Source organism: Pleurodeles waltl, chromosome 1_1 (genome assembly GCF_031143425.1).
Source record: "Pleurodeles waltl isolate 20211129_DDA chromosome 1_1, aPleWal1.hap1.20221129, whole genome shotgun sequence".
NCBI lineage: Eukaryota > Metazoa > Chordata > Amphibia > Caudata > Salamandridae > Pleurodeles > Pleurodeles waltl.
The window spans coordinates 697572760-697589527 of NC_090436.1; positions in this window are offsets into that span (position 1 = coordinate 697572760).

Genomic DNA, 16768 nt, shown 5'->3' on the forward strand with positions numbered 1-16768 from the left:
GTTAAAAAAACTCTTGGACAGTAGGGCTTGCTTTGACTGTCAGCAGACAGGTCACTTCAGAGGAGATGCAACCTGTCCAAGGAAGGTGGTTAGCACTGGGCTGTCCAGTGTAGCCATAGAGGAGGATTCCTCAGATGATGAAGTCCTCCTAGCATTGTGCTGGGAGACAGGACCAGATGGTAAGCTGGTGATCCCTGAGGGTGGGAGTAGGCACTTCCACCACATTCAAGTGAATGGGATCCCTACCACTGGCCTGAGGGACACCTGTGCCAGTCACACTATAGTGAGTGACCGGTTAGTGACCCCAGACATGTGTGTCACAGGAAAGACAAAGAAAGTCAGGATAGCCACAGGGGAGCTCTCCTCCAAACCTGTAGCCATAGTGCCCCTAGAGAGGGAGGGTATCCTTGACTGGATTAGGGTGGTAGTCAGTGCTGACCTTCCCCTAGATTGTATCCTGGGCAATGACCTCCCAGAGGTGAGTCTGGTCACAGATGGGGTGGTCGCCCAGGGCGCCCCCCCCAACCCAAAGTCCTGGGGAGTCAGTCCCTACAGTTAGGAGACAGGGGTCCCCAAGAAAAGGAAAGAAGAAAAGAAAGGGTAGGCCACTCTTAAAGAGAGTTCCAGGGAGCCAAGGGCCTTCTGCCCCAGTAAGGGGGGAGCCCAGAGTTGGCACTGGTGAGGCCTCACCTGACCCCAAGGAAATCCTGAGTAGTCAGGCAGCTGTCCAGATGCAAGGTGTTGCCCCTGCACTGACAGAAGGGAGAGTGGAAGGAGGGTGTCTGCCACAGGAGGTGGTAGCCCCCCACTCTAGACAGCAAGAGGGGTGCCAGGACCCCAAAGAAGCCCCTAAAGCAGCTCAGCCACCTGTCAGTGGAGAGCTTAGGGTGTGGTTCTGGGTACTGACAGCTGTCAGTAGCCTCTGCTGGGTGCTAGCCTTCCTGGCAGCACTGTACTTGGCCTGGGAGGCAGACCCCAAGGCCAATAGCAAAGTAGGCCCCCTGACCCTGTTGGTCATGGTGGGGTTGCTCAAGTGTTGGGTGACCTCTTTGGGTAAGCTAGGTGTTGCCCTAGCAAAGTTAGGAGTAGGGGAGGTGGGCACCTCACTACCCAAGTTGGCAGAGAGAGAGGAGGAAGACCCCCCTAGAAGGAAGTTTCAGTTTGAGTTGGGTCCTTTTACTGTTGGGATGGCTTCACTACCCAGAGGGAGTGACCCTGACAGGAGGATATAAGGCAGAGTAGGCCCTGCAAAGGGACAGCCAGTTTTCTTCACTGTCTTCCTCGCCTAACAAGCCAGGAAGACTCTCCCAGGGTTGGGCTGAGTCTCCTGGGCGTGTGGACTGGGGGGGGGTTGTGTGAGAAACTAGGGCTGATTGCAGAGGCCCCATACCTTTTTGCCCCCATTTTCCACTTTATGCTGGTGTTTTCCTGACTCTGATGGTGCCCTGGGTACTGCTAACCAGTCCCAGGGCCTGTGCTCTGTGTAAAATGGATATGCAAATTAGGCTAATTATAATTGGCTAAGTTAACCTACCTATAAGTCCCTAGTATTTGGTAGGGCATGTAGGTTTAGGGACCACAGCATAGGTGGTGCACACCTAGGTGCATTGCTGAGGTGCCCAGTGTCATTTTAAAAGCAAGCCTGCCTTGCTGGCTGGCATAAAGTTATATGCAAATTCGACTTTGGAATTAAAGGTACTTCCAAAGTCTTAAACTACCTTATTTTTACATATAAGTCACCCCTAAGGTGTGCCCTATGTGCCCCTAGGGCTGGGTGCCATGTAACTATAAGCAGGGACTTTATAAAAATAGATTTATAAGCCCTGGTGAGGTAAAAACAGCCAAATTTGTTTTTCCCTCATTGAAGTAAATGGCCTTCATAGGCTAGAATGGGCAGACTTTATTTTAAATTTTAAAGTCTCCTTAAATGTTACATACCAAGAATTTGGTATCAAATTGATTGTTGTAATAAATCCCACAACTTCCAGTTGTTGGATTTAATATAACTTGTCCAGGTAAAAAGTTTAGACTTTACCTAAAAAGTTGCCAAATTCAGCTCTGCATTGTTTTTGCTGCTGTGCTCTGATTGGCCAGCCTGCAGCAGCTTCTGCCAGGCTGCCTTGATGAGGTGTGAAGTGGCCAGACTTCACACAAAGGAATGTGCTTGGGGGAGAGAATCTCCCCTCAGCAGATGGTGAGGCAGGAAGGGGGAGGGCTGCCAAACTGGTCTTCAAAGGCAGAGAAGGACATTTGCAGCACCCAGCAACACCCCCACATCCTGCAACCCCAGACAATTAGGTGCCCCCTTGATTAGATTAGGAGAGGGCAGGAGAGGGGTGTGTTTATGATTTTTAGCCACACCAGTGGGTGGGCTCAGCCAGATGTAACCTCCAAAAATCAGATTCATCCATGTTGGATTTTTAGAGACTGTTGCCTTCTGGGATGGATTTTTGCCACACTTCCCAGGAAGTGGTCATCACAGGGGGACGACCCTGTCCCTGATTGGAGAACCAGGGCCCCCCTGCTTTTCACCCAGGAGCAAGGATAAAACTGGCAAACCTGCACCCACGCCTCAGATCCCCTCCAGAATTCAACAAGAAAGGAACTAAAGAAGAAGAAGGACTGCCCTGCTGGACCCCCGGCCTGCACCTGGACCCTGCACTCAGAAGGACTGCACCAGCTGCACACTTGGGCTTCACCACAAGAAGGACTTTGCCTGGCTTCAACTGGTTCAAGGAGGGACTCCCTGTTTGCTACAGGTGAAAAATTGCTAAACCAGAGTCCCCTGCACCAACTCCTGAAGAAAGCGACCAGCTGACCACTGTCCAGTGGCCAAAAAGGAGTTTGCGCCAGGTGCATTCTGGGAGTTGAAGTCCGCACCCCCAAGGACCATCACAGAACTTCTGGACCCTTGGGGTGAGCTGTGGACCCCAAAAGAACCTTAAAAGAACATCTGGGTGAAGCCCCAGAAGTTTGGAAAAGATTGGAGAATTTTTGAAAAAAAGCTCCATAAAGTGACCGACCCGACGCGGAAATTCTAGCCGGCTTGCCTCAACCGCGACCCGGCCTGACTTCGTGGTTCGTCCCGGTAAAGAAAAACATCCAAAAAAGAGACTAAGTCCGAACGTAAAAAGTTGACCGGGACCTCCCAGCCATCGTATCCGAGAAGGGCTCCATGGACGTCAGATCAAGATCCAGGTTTACCCCGGTCGAAGGATTTTCATCTCGAAAAAACGACTAAGTCCGAAGGTAAAAATCACCACCGAGGAAACCGACTTCGCGTATCCGGACAAGGGCTCCATGAGGTCGGATTCAACTGGCAGGTTCGTCCCGGGGAAGAAAAACATCAAAAAAGAGACTAAGTCAGAAGGTAACTTTTTAACCGAGGCCTCCCGCGACTTGTAGCCGAGCAGGGCTCCATCGCGGTCGGCCTGAAAGTTTGACTTTGCCCCGGTCCTGGTGCAACCAGATGACCCGATTGGCGCTTTTTGTTTCTAAGCGCTAGAAAATAATAATACTTTAAAAATTCATATCTCCGATTCCCCTGAACCGATTTTAATCGTTTTTGTGTCATTTTAAAGATAAAAATATAAGCTATTTTTATAAATTGGTTTTGGATTTTTAAACTGTTTCCTGTGTTTTATTTAATTACTTTTTTGTGAGATTTGAATGCTTTACACTTTGTCTCCTAAGTTAAGCCTTGACGCTCGATGCCAAGCTACCAAGGGTAGAGCTGGGATTAATTTACTGAGACCTAACTGTACTTATGTGGAGGTTTGTGGCTTGTTGCTAGGTGTAGGTACCTACCTGCCCTACCAATAACCCATTTTCCAACACTCCCCCTGTACATTTCACATAGGTCAGCGCCCACCAGAAGATTGATATTTGGCGTGCCATCGCCAAGGACGTCCGGACCCTGGGGGTCCACCAGAGACGGGGCACCCACTGCCGGAAGAGATGGGAGGACATCTGACGCTGGAGCAGGAAGACGGCGGAGGCTCAGCTGGGGATGGCCTCCCAACGTGAGAGGGGTGCCAGTCGGACTTTGACCCCCCTGATGTTCCGGATCCTGGCGGTGGCCTACCCCGATTTGGATGGGCGCGTGAGGACATCACAGCAGACACAAGGGGGTGAGTACACTCTTATTCTGGTGACTTTGCGCGCAGTGTAGGTGTCTGGGTGGAGGAGGAGGGCTGGGGGTCTCCCTAGGCCAGGGCGAGTACTGTAGGCTAGGCCCCTCCGTAAGGCATGGCCCTGTGCCCCCGCCCCCCACCTCTGTAGGGTGCCAAGTACAGCTATTCATGGCCCTGTGTCATCTATGTGTGCAGATCTCATCCATAGGCTTGTAGGCCATGTCACACTGATTGAGTAGTGGACCCCAAGTGCGCGGCGTAGTGCAGGGGGCTTCTGTGTCTGACCTGTCCGCCAACGGTGTCGCCAATGCATGCACTCAACATGTCTTTATTTTCTCCCCCTCCCCTTTTTTGTGTTATTCCTGTTCATGTGTGCATTAGCATCATCAGGCGGAGGAGAAGTGGCATCGGAGCACGAGGGAGCTGCATCCCACATGGCCATGGAGGGCCATGCAATGGATTCCGATTTCACCAGTGGGACGGAGGGCGAGGCGAGTTCCACAGCGGGACTCGGGCAGACATAAGTGACACAGACTCGTCCTCTGAAGGGAGCTCCCTTGTGGTGGCGGCAACATCTGTGCCCCCCGCAACAACAGGTACAGCCGCCACCCAGCGCACCAGCACCGCCCTCCCAGCAGCCCCTCAGCGTTTGCCCCGTGCCCGCTCACCCAGGAAGGTGGGCATCTCCTTCGCCCCAGGCACCTCAGGCCCTTCCCCAGTCACCCCTGCTGCCCTCAGTGAGGAGATCATTGACCTCCCGAGGACGCTCACTGTTGGGCAGTCTACCATATTGAATGCCATCCAGGGTGTCGAAAGAGAGGTGCACCAGAGTAATGCATACCTGGAGGGCATTCATTCTAGTCAGGCTGCCCTTCAGCGATCGTTCAACACTCTGGCCTCAGCACTGATGGCAGCCATTGTCCCTGTCTCTAGCCTCCCCCCTCCAACTTCCTCCACCCATACCCTATCACCTGTACCTCTGCCTATCCCAGACACACCATCAGACCAGCCTGCACACACCTCAACACCCAAGGGAAGCTCAGGCAGACATAAGCACCACACATCACACAGGCATTCACACAAGCAACATCCACATACAGACATACCAACACCCACTGCCTCCACTGTGTCCCCCTCCTCCTCGTCTCCCTCCTCCCTCCCTGTCACGTCTCCACTCACACCTGAATGCACTACATCTTCAGCCACTACGTCCATCACCAGCACCCCCGCACACGTGCAGTCACCACCCCCACTGCCATTTACACGTCCCCTGTGTCCTCTCCCAGTGTGTCTGTGACCCCCTCTTCCAAGATACACAAACGCAGGCAGCCACCCACCCAACAGCCATCCACCTCACGACAGCCTCCAGCACAAGCACCTGCACCCAAAGACACCAGAATTCAAACTCCTACAACCACATCCTCTTCCTCCACTCCCATACCCACTACACCTACCCCTCCCATTGCTCCTAAAAAGCTTTCCCTGTCCAAACTTAACCTCTTTCCACCAACTCCCCCACCCCGTCCATGTCATAGGACTCCAGTAAGCACCTCAGCCACCACACAACCGGGCCCTGTCATGACAGTCTGCCATGGACTATGGAGTCCCCCACCCTCCAGGGCAGCCAGTTCAGTACAGAGCCAAGGCACGGGCAGCCCACCCCCAGAGAAACAATCAAAGATAGGCAGTGGCCGGCGCGAGAGGGTCAAGACACCAGCCACAAAAACCCCTACCATGGCTCCGGCAGGAGGTGTGGAGACAGCAGTCACACCGCCCAAGGTGGGGAAGGGCCACAGGCGATCAGGGAAGGCTGGGAAGGGCAGCACGCCCGACAAGACCGCCATCAGCTCAGCTGGCCAGGAGGGCCCCGCCAGCCCCATCCCAGGTGGGCAGGAGGCCACCAACATGCCCGGCAGTGCAGCCCAGGAGGGCCCCGCCAGCCACAGGACAGATGGGCAGGAAGGCACCGCCAGCCACAGGACAGGTGGCAAATGAGCTCAACGCCATGGCCAGATCCGCTGAACTGGGCCCTTCATGTCAAGCACCGCTGAACTGGGCATTGCCGTCTCAAGCACCGCTGAACTGGGCACCGCCGTCTCAAGCACCGCTGAACTGGGTACCGCCGTCTCAAGCACCGCTGAACTGGGCACCGCCGTCTCAAGCACCGCTGAACTGGGCCCTTCATCTCAAGCACCGCTGAACTGGGCCCTTCATCTCAAGCACCGCTGTACTGGGCACCGCCGTCTCAAGCACCGCTGAACTGGGCACCGCCGTCTCAAGCACCGCTGAACTGGGCCCTTCATCTCGAGCACCGCTGAACTGGGCCCTTCATCACAAGCACCGCTGAACTGGGCACCGCCGTCTCAAGCACCGCTGAACTGGGCCCTTCATCTCAAGCACCGCTGAACTGGGCCCTTCATCTCAAGCACCGCTGAACTGGGCACCACCGTCTCAAGCACCGCTGAACTGGGCACTGCCGTCACAAGCACCGCTGCTGGGCACCGCCGTCTCAAGCACCGCTGAACTGGGCCCTTCATCTCAAGCACCGCTGAACTGGGCCCTTCATCTCAAGCACCGCTGAACTGGGCACCGCCGTCTCAAGCACCGCTGAACTGGGCACCGCCGTCTCAAGCACTGCTGAACTGGGCACCGCCGTCTCAAGCACCGCTGAACTGGGCACCGCCGTCTCAAGCACCGCTGAACTGGGCCCTTCATCTCAAGCACCGCTGAACTGGGCCCTTCATCTCAAGCACCGCTGAACTGGGCACCACCGTCTCAAGCACCGCTGAACTGGGCACCGCCGTCTCAAGCACCGCTGAACTGGGCACCACCGTCTCAAGCACCGCTGAACTGGGCACCGCTGTCTCAAGCACCGCTGAACTGGGCCCTTCATCTCAAGCAATGCTGAACTGGGCCCTTCATCTCAAGCACCGCTGTACTGGGCACCGCCGTCTCAAGCACCGCGGAACTGGGCACCACCGTCTCAAGCACCGCTGAACTGGGCCCTTCATCTCAAGCACTGCTGAACTGGGCCCTTCATCTCAAGCACCGCTGAACTGGGCACCGCCGTCTCAAGCACCGCTGAACTGGGCACCGCCGTCTCAAGCACCGCTGAACTGGGCACCGCCGTCTCAAGCACCGCTGAACTGGGCCCTTTATCTCAAGCACCGCTGAACTGGGCCCTTCATCTCAAGCACCGCTGAACTGGGCCCCGCCGTCTCAAGCACCGCTGAACTGGGCACCGCCGTCTCAAGCACCGCTGAACTGGGCACCACGTCTCAAGCACCGCTGAACTGGGCACCGCCGTCTCAAGCACCGCTGAACTGGGCACCGCCGTCTCAAGCACCGCTGAACTGGGCCCTTCATCTCAAGCACCGCTGAACTGGGCCCTTCATCTCAAGCACCGCTGAACTGGGCCCTTCATCTCAAGCACTGCTGAACCATGAGCGCCAGGGGCTGGCCCGCATCTTAGTCGGGCAGGGCTGCACGAAGCAGTCTGGGCACCAGGCCCCACCCAGAACCAGTGGAGACTGTTATCCACTTGTGAGACTGTGGCTTTGCACTCGCCAGGATTGAACAGTGGGCAACCCACCCACTTGTGAAACTTGAGAGACTGTGGCTTTGCACTCCCCAGGATGTAACAGTGGGCAACTCACCAACTGTAGAGACTTGAGAGACTGTGCCTTTGCACTCGCCAGGATGTAACAGTGGGCAACCCACCCACTTGTGAGACTTGAGAGACTCTGGCTTTGCACTCCCCAGGATGTAACAGTGGGCAACCCACCCACTGTAGAGACTTGAGAGACTGTGGCTTTGCACTCCCCAGGATTGAACAGTGGGCAACCCACCCACTGTCCGGACATGAGAGACTGTGGCTTTGCACTCCCCAGGATTGAACAGTGGCCATGGAGGCACCTCGTGGATCTGCCGTCGTGGACTCATCTGGCTGAGGTGCCCCCCCCTTCCCTTCCCCCTGAGGTGCCTGTAGTTTTGCTATCTGATGCCCCTGCAGTGTTCTCTTCATTGGAGTCAGGTATCTTGTGTGGGCTTTGCCCATGTAATTTGGGCCCAGTGGACCACGGACAATACATGCTACAATGCTCGGACTTGTACATTTATGTATATAACAGTTTTTGATGTAGAATTATATTTTTAAGCCAGTAATACAATATATTCCTATGTTTAGAATCATTTCATTTTGTGTTTGCATTCTTCCGGGGGTTTGGGGGGGGTGTCACTCTGATGTGTTGATACGCATTGATGCGTGTGTTGTAGTGGGTGAGGGTGAGGGTGGGTGTGTCGCTTATGTGTGTACCCGTAATATTTTCTCCACCCCCCTCCCCTGTGTCGTAGGTGCAGTACTCACCGTTGTCTTCTGCGCCGGCGTTCGTGCTCCTGATAGAGGAGTAGGAACACATTCGCTGGGAGTATGTGGAGTTCGGGTTCCATGCTGTCCTTATTCCTCGTGGGCTGTATGGAGGTGAGCGTTTTCCCTTCGAAATGTCTGTTTCCGCCGGAAAAGGTGGCGGATTGGTAGGTTGTGATAGGTTGGGAGGTACATTGTCTCCCGCCTGTCTATTGGTGGTGACCGCCACGCTGTTTGTTTGTGCCGCCGTGGCGGGCGGTGTGGTAATGTGGCGGTCTCGGTTGGCGGTTTCCGCCAGGGTCGGAATTCCATTTTTTTACCCGCCAGCCTGTTTGCGGTTTGGCCGCTGGTTTAACACCGACTGCCAGAGTTGGAATGACCCCCTTAGTATGGAATAGCTCAGCTATGTGTATTGCACTGGGCATGCCACCATCAAACAACTCACATATTGTCACTTCCCCACATTTACCATGCTGTAGAAACCTGAGACAGCACCGACAATTAATGCCACCGTAGTGGTGGCATCACCATTTACATATCATAAAAAATATCGGATATTCTCATAATGTACACCTTTCCAATGTGTAGTGCATGGTGCAGGACACATTGAAATAGGACATAAATCCCACATCTCCCTACCATGATACAAGGGTGCCTACAGTGGATTGTGGCAGTTGAATTACTGCAATTGCACTGGTAGAGGCCAGAAACATGTAATATCATGGAAACATGGAATGGACTGGTGATGCAAGGCAGTGCAGAAAAGCACCTCATGCCCTGTCCTGTCCCACAGGTGTCTGCAAACGTGTTGCAACATGACAATACATCCCATACAACTGTGCCACACTGTGCTTATGAACCACATATGCATGCTAGGCAGCAATTGGTAACAACAATACTTTGTGCGAGGGAGCATTTCAAGGCCAAGGTGGTGGGATTCACATGCAATACACAGGGCGCAACACCTGTCCCATGGCACACAACATACAATATAGGCACAAATGTAGCCAACATAACTCTTCTGCAGGTCTAAAGTAATGGGTCTAAGGAACAAATATAGACAACACCGCACATGGTGAACTTTCAGACCAGAAGATACTTAACAATCACCAGGTCTCTGAGGCACAATCCATGACTGGAAAGTGCACCACCACACACCAATACAACCATGCATTCAAACAGGAACATACACAATACTAGATAGAAGTCTGAATCACCACTCTACTGAAAAGGAAAATGCACCATGGCATATAGCAATGAACAAATATGCACATCTGACACTTTTTCTCACATTCCATTACAGCAGGCCAAGATTAAGGCATCCAGACATGGGTCATAACCCCATATGGACACCCACTAACTGATGCTGAGCAGGCTTACAACAAAGCACACAAATGGGCCAAGAATGTGGCAGAGAGGACATTTGGCATGCTGAAATCCATGTTCTGGTATATAGGACTGACAGGAGGAAGCCTGTTATATGCTCTACCCCTTGTGTGCAAAATAATACTTGTCTGTGTAATTTTGTACAACATCTGCGTTCGCACCAATGTCCCCTGGGATCACCAGGTAGATTCCCCCAGTGAGGAGAAGGTGGATAAGGAACAACCAAACTCTGCTGCTGGAGCATGCAGAAGAGACCATATTGTGCACAACGTTTTCATGTTGAGACGATACTCCAAGCATCAATAAATACAAGTTTGGAAATGAATCACTTTAACTCTGATTTCTCATGGAGTACTTCTTTTCACCATCACTTACCTATTCAACTCACCCACATCTCAAAGAGCATGACTCAACCACAAAAGATGTAAGTAAGTTAGAAACACAGTCAGGAACAAAAAACAAATACAAACAATGCACTACCACACGAATGGAGGGGTGAAATTTAGACATAACACACAAGTGTGTTGGGTTGACATATGCCTGCAGCAATCCAGGAAGTACACGTGAAGACTTCTGTATTGATGCCTGGCCTAGCTAGGAAAAGAGTAATAATTACCTACAGCTGTAGGTTTGTGTCTGCTATGTAACCAAGCAATGTCTGAATGTCACTATCACAGATGATAACTGAAAACATACTCTCCAGTGGCACTCACATGTTTGACCAAGAGAGAGTAACCTACAGAAACCAAAACACCTAAATGTCTAGGTCTGTCACACTCAATCCAGTTTGAATGTGCCTGTAAGTCAAGCAATGTCTAAGCAAGTCACAAACCCTTTCCAAATTGTACATGTGATGAAGCACACAGATAAGTTGAACGTCGCATCTTCTCTATTTATAGCTGTCATGACTATTCACACAATCTAAATACACTCGCAGTGAATGTGACAAAGATTGTAGTATGCAGATGTGTGTGAGAGCCCATATCAAATAAATTAATCCCTTAGTGTACTTTGATATCCAAAATGTGGAGGCCACTCAGGCACTACACAAGTGCTGTGGCTTGTGTTCAGTGATGTGTTCAGTGATGTGTGGGGGTCTGTCATGTGATCTTGCAAAGCCTGGAAATGCAAATATTGCTTAGCCTGTAGAAGAACCTATGTCCATCTACAAAGTTCACAAGTCTGACTTAGTGTGCTGTGCATGAATGAAGGGACAATTTGCATGACGAAGATGGGTACTAAGGGTAATCTTCAGAAAGTATATCAGCAATGTTCAACTAGAAGCATACCTCAGAAAAATGCCCTCAATGTCAACAACACAACAATGTTTCCATCTAACACCAGACACATATTCACAGAGAGTATGTAGGTCTGTACATATTCCAGTCACATTGGCAACAACTACAACTGTGTGCTGGCCAACACAAACAAGTGAGACAGTAACAAGTGACAAATGATAGTATCTGTACCCTGGGTCTGCAGATATGACCTAGTTCAACAAACTATCAATGACCTAACCAAGCATCATAGGGATAATCTCACCTATGTATGCATAGTCATGTCAAACCCTAGCAAATGATGAGACATGTCCAACAAAAACAAGCTGAAAGTCTCTAGTAAATAGTACAGCAAGCCTGACATCAACAACTTCAAAGTCAACTAAACATAGTTGGCCATGGGACCACAATTATGTAGGTGTATGTCAGCAGGTGCCTGTGTCTGGCAGTGCTGCTGATTAATCATGAGGATGGCTAACCCTCCTCCCCCCAATCCCCAGAGTGGGCTACATTGACTCTTGACACAGCCAGGGGCCTGCTGCCTGCGCACAGTGAACTGTGCTGAGGTGAACACAATCAACTGGTGTCAATACATGCAACAATGGGCCTCTGTGGGCATGTAAAGTGCCACTAGTGCACTGATGAATAGCCTGCCATGAATGCCTGAGAGCAGCCCTGCCATACAAATTGTATGCTGGAAAGGACATCTGGCAAAAAAGGGAGTAATTGTAGATTCCAACTGTATGTGCTAATTCTATATTCCCTAAATTTTATCATGCATGTCCCACCTAGGTGGACCAGGCTTGGTGCAGTCTATTTGTGTATGGACAAAAGAAGACAACTGCACAGCTTTGCTACACTGTTCTACAAATATCCATGCTGGAATAGAGAATTGATAGTTGTCATATCCCTAAACACACCGCTGTAATATGCATTACTTATCACACATGGAAAATATCTATTTTCACACACAAACATGTGACATACATAACAACTATGGCACATGTCAGCACACCATCTCCAAGAATTAACATGCATGGGGAACTATACGTCTAGCCCTTAGAACACACCAGAGTGTGTCACACACTTGCACTTCCATTGTTATGTGTTAACGGATCATAACCCAGCCTTAGTCAACACCATCCTCAGCGAAACATTTGTCAAGGGTATCATGTGCATGAACATGTTTCTCACATGGCCCACCTACTTTATGCTGTGTTGTGGAACGAACAATGGGAATTCTGACATAATAATGTGTTAGACCTACAAAATGAGTTCCATCACATATGTACACTCACAGTACACATTTTGTACACATCTTAAAACATGTATGTGCAAAAAGTTGTCATACACATGCAGATTTGCAAACAGTAATAGTCCTCACACACACCTACAATCACACACACCTACAATCATATAGAAACACATTCCTATGTTACCGGTACAAAGTAAAATACACATGCATAAATATGTTGTCCTAGCATACAAGCAATAAAGATGCATAGCACCTGTAATTTGAAATGTGATTCTGGGTGCCCTGTCAGCCTTTCCTCTAAAATACATGTCTGTTCGTCATGAGTAAAAAAAAAAAATGACCCATACAGTATTTTTCAAACATTTCAAACACAAAAATTGACGTCTAGCACCTGTGAATCTAAACTAAAACACCGTGTCAGCCTGTTTGTTGGGGTTGTTTGGGTGAGTTGGGGATTACTATATTTATTGGTTTTTGGGTATTTAGGTTGCAGTGGAAGAATACTGCAACATGTCAGCGAAGGGAAGGGTGAAGCGAATGGCTGGGGATGAACTGGGAGGCTTCATCTGGTTGGTCTGCCACTATCTCCCTAACATGGTGGCCATGGGTGTCCGTGTGATAATGGGCTAGCAGAATGAGGCACAGAGGCTGCGCTAGAACAAGGTGCTGTATTAGCTGACGTGCATCTTCTCTGTCAAGTGCACTGACCACCAGTTTAAGCACCGGTGGGCAGACCTCATCTCTCACGTGAACGGGATCTCCTGGATCACCTGGTAATTCGGGACAGCAGAACTGGTGGTAAGAACCCCTTGAACATAGCTACATCCTTATTTGCATTTGCATGCAAGTAGGACATAAGGCTTACTTCAGCATTTCATGACAAAGGTGAGGACAGCAAGTTCTGTGTCTCAGCCAACCTGCATTCATGAGAGGTCAGCAATGCACCAGGTGCTGACAATTAGCGCATTCCTCTCTTTGTACCTTGTGTATCACATATACATATTGAAGTGCAGAAAACTAAACACACAGGTAGCATAGAGTAGGTTAATATTATTAAGAGTTAGTTGGTATACTTAGGGGGATGGGATTTAGGATTTAAAAAATTTTGAGGGTGTTTGGAGAGGTTATGTATTGGGGTATATGTAAACCCCCCCCAAAAAAATAATTCAAAACCTCAAAAAATATACATTTGTTTAGGCAATAGGTTTAGTTAGTATATGTTTAGCTTTAGTTAATCTTGTCCTTCTTGTCTATTGTCTTATACGGGGGTGGGGAGGGTCAATATTTACTGTGTGGCATCACATGTATTAGATATGTTTAGATAAGAATAGTTAGCTATAGGCATAAGTTAAGATGAGTTAATATAGGTTAGGTTAGAGAAGGTTAATGTGTGGTTTAGGTTTTTGATAGGTAGACATTTTTAGTATACATAAAACCTTTTAGTTTACTACAATATGGTGCCCATGATGATTGACTTTCTGGATGTTATCATGTCTGGATTGGTCACCTTAGACAAAAGCATTTGGGTGTAAAAACAGTATTGATTTATATGTGCAACTATGTGTATCCCTTATGGCCAAGTACCTGTCTGATTGGCAGCGGTATGACATCAGCTACTCAATACACTATTCAGTGCTGTTCTGGATACTTTAATTATGCATGGGTACAAATTCTAAGACAGATAATCGGACACCATCTATTGGTTTTGGTAAGTAATATAACATTCATTGTTCAAATGTTAGAACATTGCATTCCACCTCATTTGGTAAATAGATGTTAGCACACTAATGGCTTCCCCTCACAGAGTTATTTGCAGACACTGGTGTTCTGAACCAAACATGCCATATATAAACTTGCATGGTATCTGTTTAATACATGCTTAGGAAACGCAGACATTTTGTGGGAATCCACAATAGTATCAGTCACCTTAATCAGGTTTGAGTCTATGTGTGTGGTTTTGTGTCTGACAGAAAGTCACATGTGTCCTTTTGTTCAGTACCCATTGTCTTAGATTCACACAATGTATACAATTGAAACAGTCAATGGATTACTGAACAAATCAGGACATATGTGACTTTGGTAATGTTTTACATATGCAGGTTTTGTTTCAAATGCTGTACAATGTACAGTATATTGACCACATGAGAGATCCCAAACCATTGAATGTCCAGTCAGAGTCCAAGGGGGAGGGGCATGTCATCAGATATGTGTACGAGAGGTGTGCATCAGTGAGGAGGTGTCCAAATTGATAATAGGTTAGAATTGAGACTATAACAGTCCATGCATAATAAGTCAACAGTGGTAGAGTGAAGAGGGCACATTGCCAGCTGTTACTGCACTGGGATGATATTAAGCACAGAACTGAAGAGATACTACCCATGCACCACAGACTGTAGCTACCGGGTGTTTTTTCTGGTGAATGATGTTCCTTCCACATAATCATCCTCTGATGTGTGTGGTGCCTTCTGTGCCATGAGTGGTGCTGGTGTTGAAGTTGAGGGAGGCACAAACATCTGGGGATAGAGATGTGGAATAAAAGGTCCCTGCAGCTGCCATTTGTGAGAAAGCGAAAGGCTTCACTGCAACAAGGAGGAACTGCTGGTTTTAGAACACAGCAGCTATATCACAGTGGTGGGTAGCCATGTTTTCAAGGAGGGAGGCTGGAATCTGCTGCATGGACTCCATGACATTTTGGATAGCCCCCAGCCTGTTGTCAGTCATGCTGATGCCACTTGGAAGGGCAATTTTTCCAGCCTCTGCCTAAGGACAACAGCTATGTCGGCCAGAGACAGTTGGGATTCATGTAGAGGAGACTGTTGTTTTGCTGAAAGGTAGACCTTATTGCTTGCACACATACATACAAGGAGGTTCATCCTTATGATGCATGGTGCAGTATGCTGAACACATGACTCAAAGTGGCTAAGAGGATGCATTTGGAAAGCCCACCCACGTCCATCACTCTAACAACACATGTGGGGTGGCATGAGGACCTGACACATTTTGAGACTTGTTGATGTGAGGATACATCATGTTGGGACACCTCATCAGGGGTGGGATTGTAGTAGTGGTACTAAGGACTGACATTGTTGTTGACTACATTCAATGAGTGTTGCAATCATCATCAATCATTATATGTGGCAGACAGCATTCCTGCTAGTTGAATTTGTAGGATGTGTACCTAGCTGCACATGTGCAATTGGACCAGCAAGTGGGGCACCATGCAGATTGTGTGGCAATGTTGGTATTGATTGTCATTTTCTTTTGCCATAACCAAGGGGATGCATTGACTTTCTCTGCCGACTACACATGCCTGCACACTTGAATTGATGCTACACAGCACAGCAAGCTGAGCTGTTGCACTGCGGTTTTCATCATAAATGGGTGAATATGTACCACAAGACCCAGACACAGACATCATAGTGCTCTACCAATACATATTTCTTTTACTTTACACTCCAGTGGTGGACAGTAGTAGCTCATAATTACCATGCCAAGATAAGGCACCTTGCATACCTTATCCTGGCCTGGTTCTTATGTGCCCTTCTCAAACCTGATACTGCATGTAGTTAGCATTCCATGTGTATAGTTGGGATCTTCACATGCAACACATGTGTAACCCAACCAGCTTCCAAAGCCTTCAAAAATATACACATCTAGGTTTGGTTCAGTGTAATCCAAGAACTCAAGGGTGGTGTGGGAGTGACAAGTGCGTATGTGACAAGTGTATATTTCCAAAAAATGTATTTGTTCAATGTGTGCTGCATTGTGCATCACACATAGGACACACTTTCTATGTATATGGTGCATCAAACCCAAACCACCATTATTCTTGCAGCCCCCTTCCCCAGCCAACAACACCATGGAAGCACTTATTTACATTCCTTGTCACCATGGTGGTTATTTCCACGGTAGCCTCATGACCTTTGGCACTATTGTGGTGCTTTACTGCATTGGCACCATAAATGATGGCACTAGTAGAGGAAAGGACAGGGAGGTCCATTGCTTACAATGTTTGCATCACTTTGACTTCTGCCTTTGGCAGACCTCACACACAAGGTTAAAAGATAGCACTGTGCAATCTCAATGTATTGTCTGCCCCATTTGTTCTTTCCTCACTGTATAATACATTTTCCCTTGACTACGTCATATCTAGCAAGGCATAATGTGGTGCAAGGATATACAAAGTGGATCTATGCATGCACTGTGTGCATTAGTTAATGTAGCACAAGGGGAATGGGCAGCTTGAGTCCACATTGGCATTAATTGATAAGATGATAATGTTGCAATAAGGGCTTGTGAATGTGGGCCCCTAGTGAGACAGTGAAAACACTTGTAGCTGATGTTATGCCTG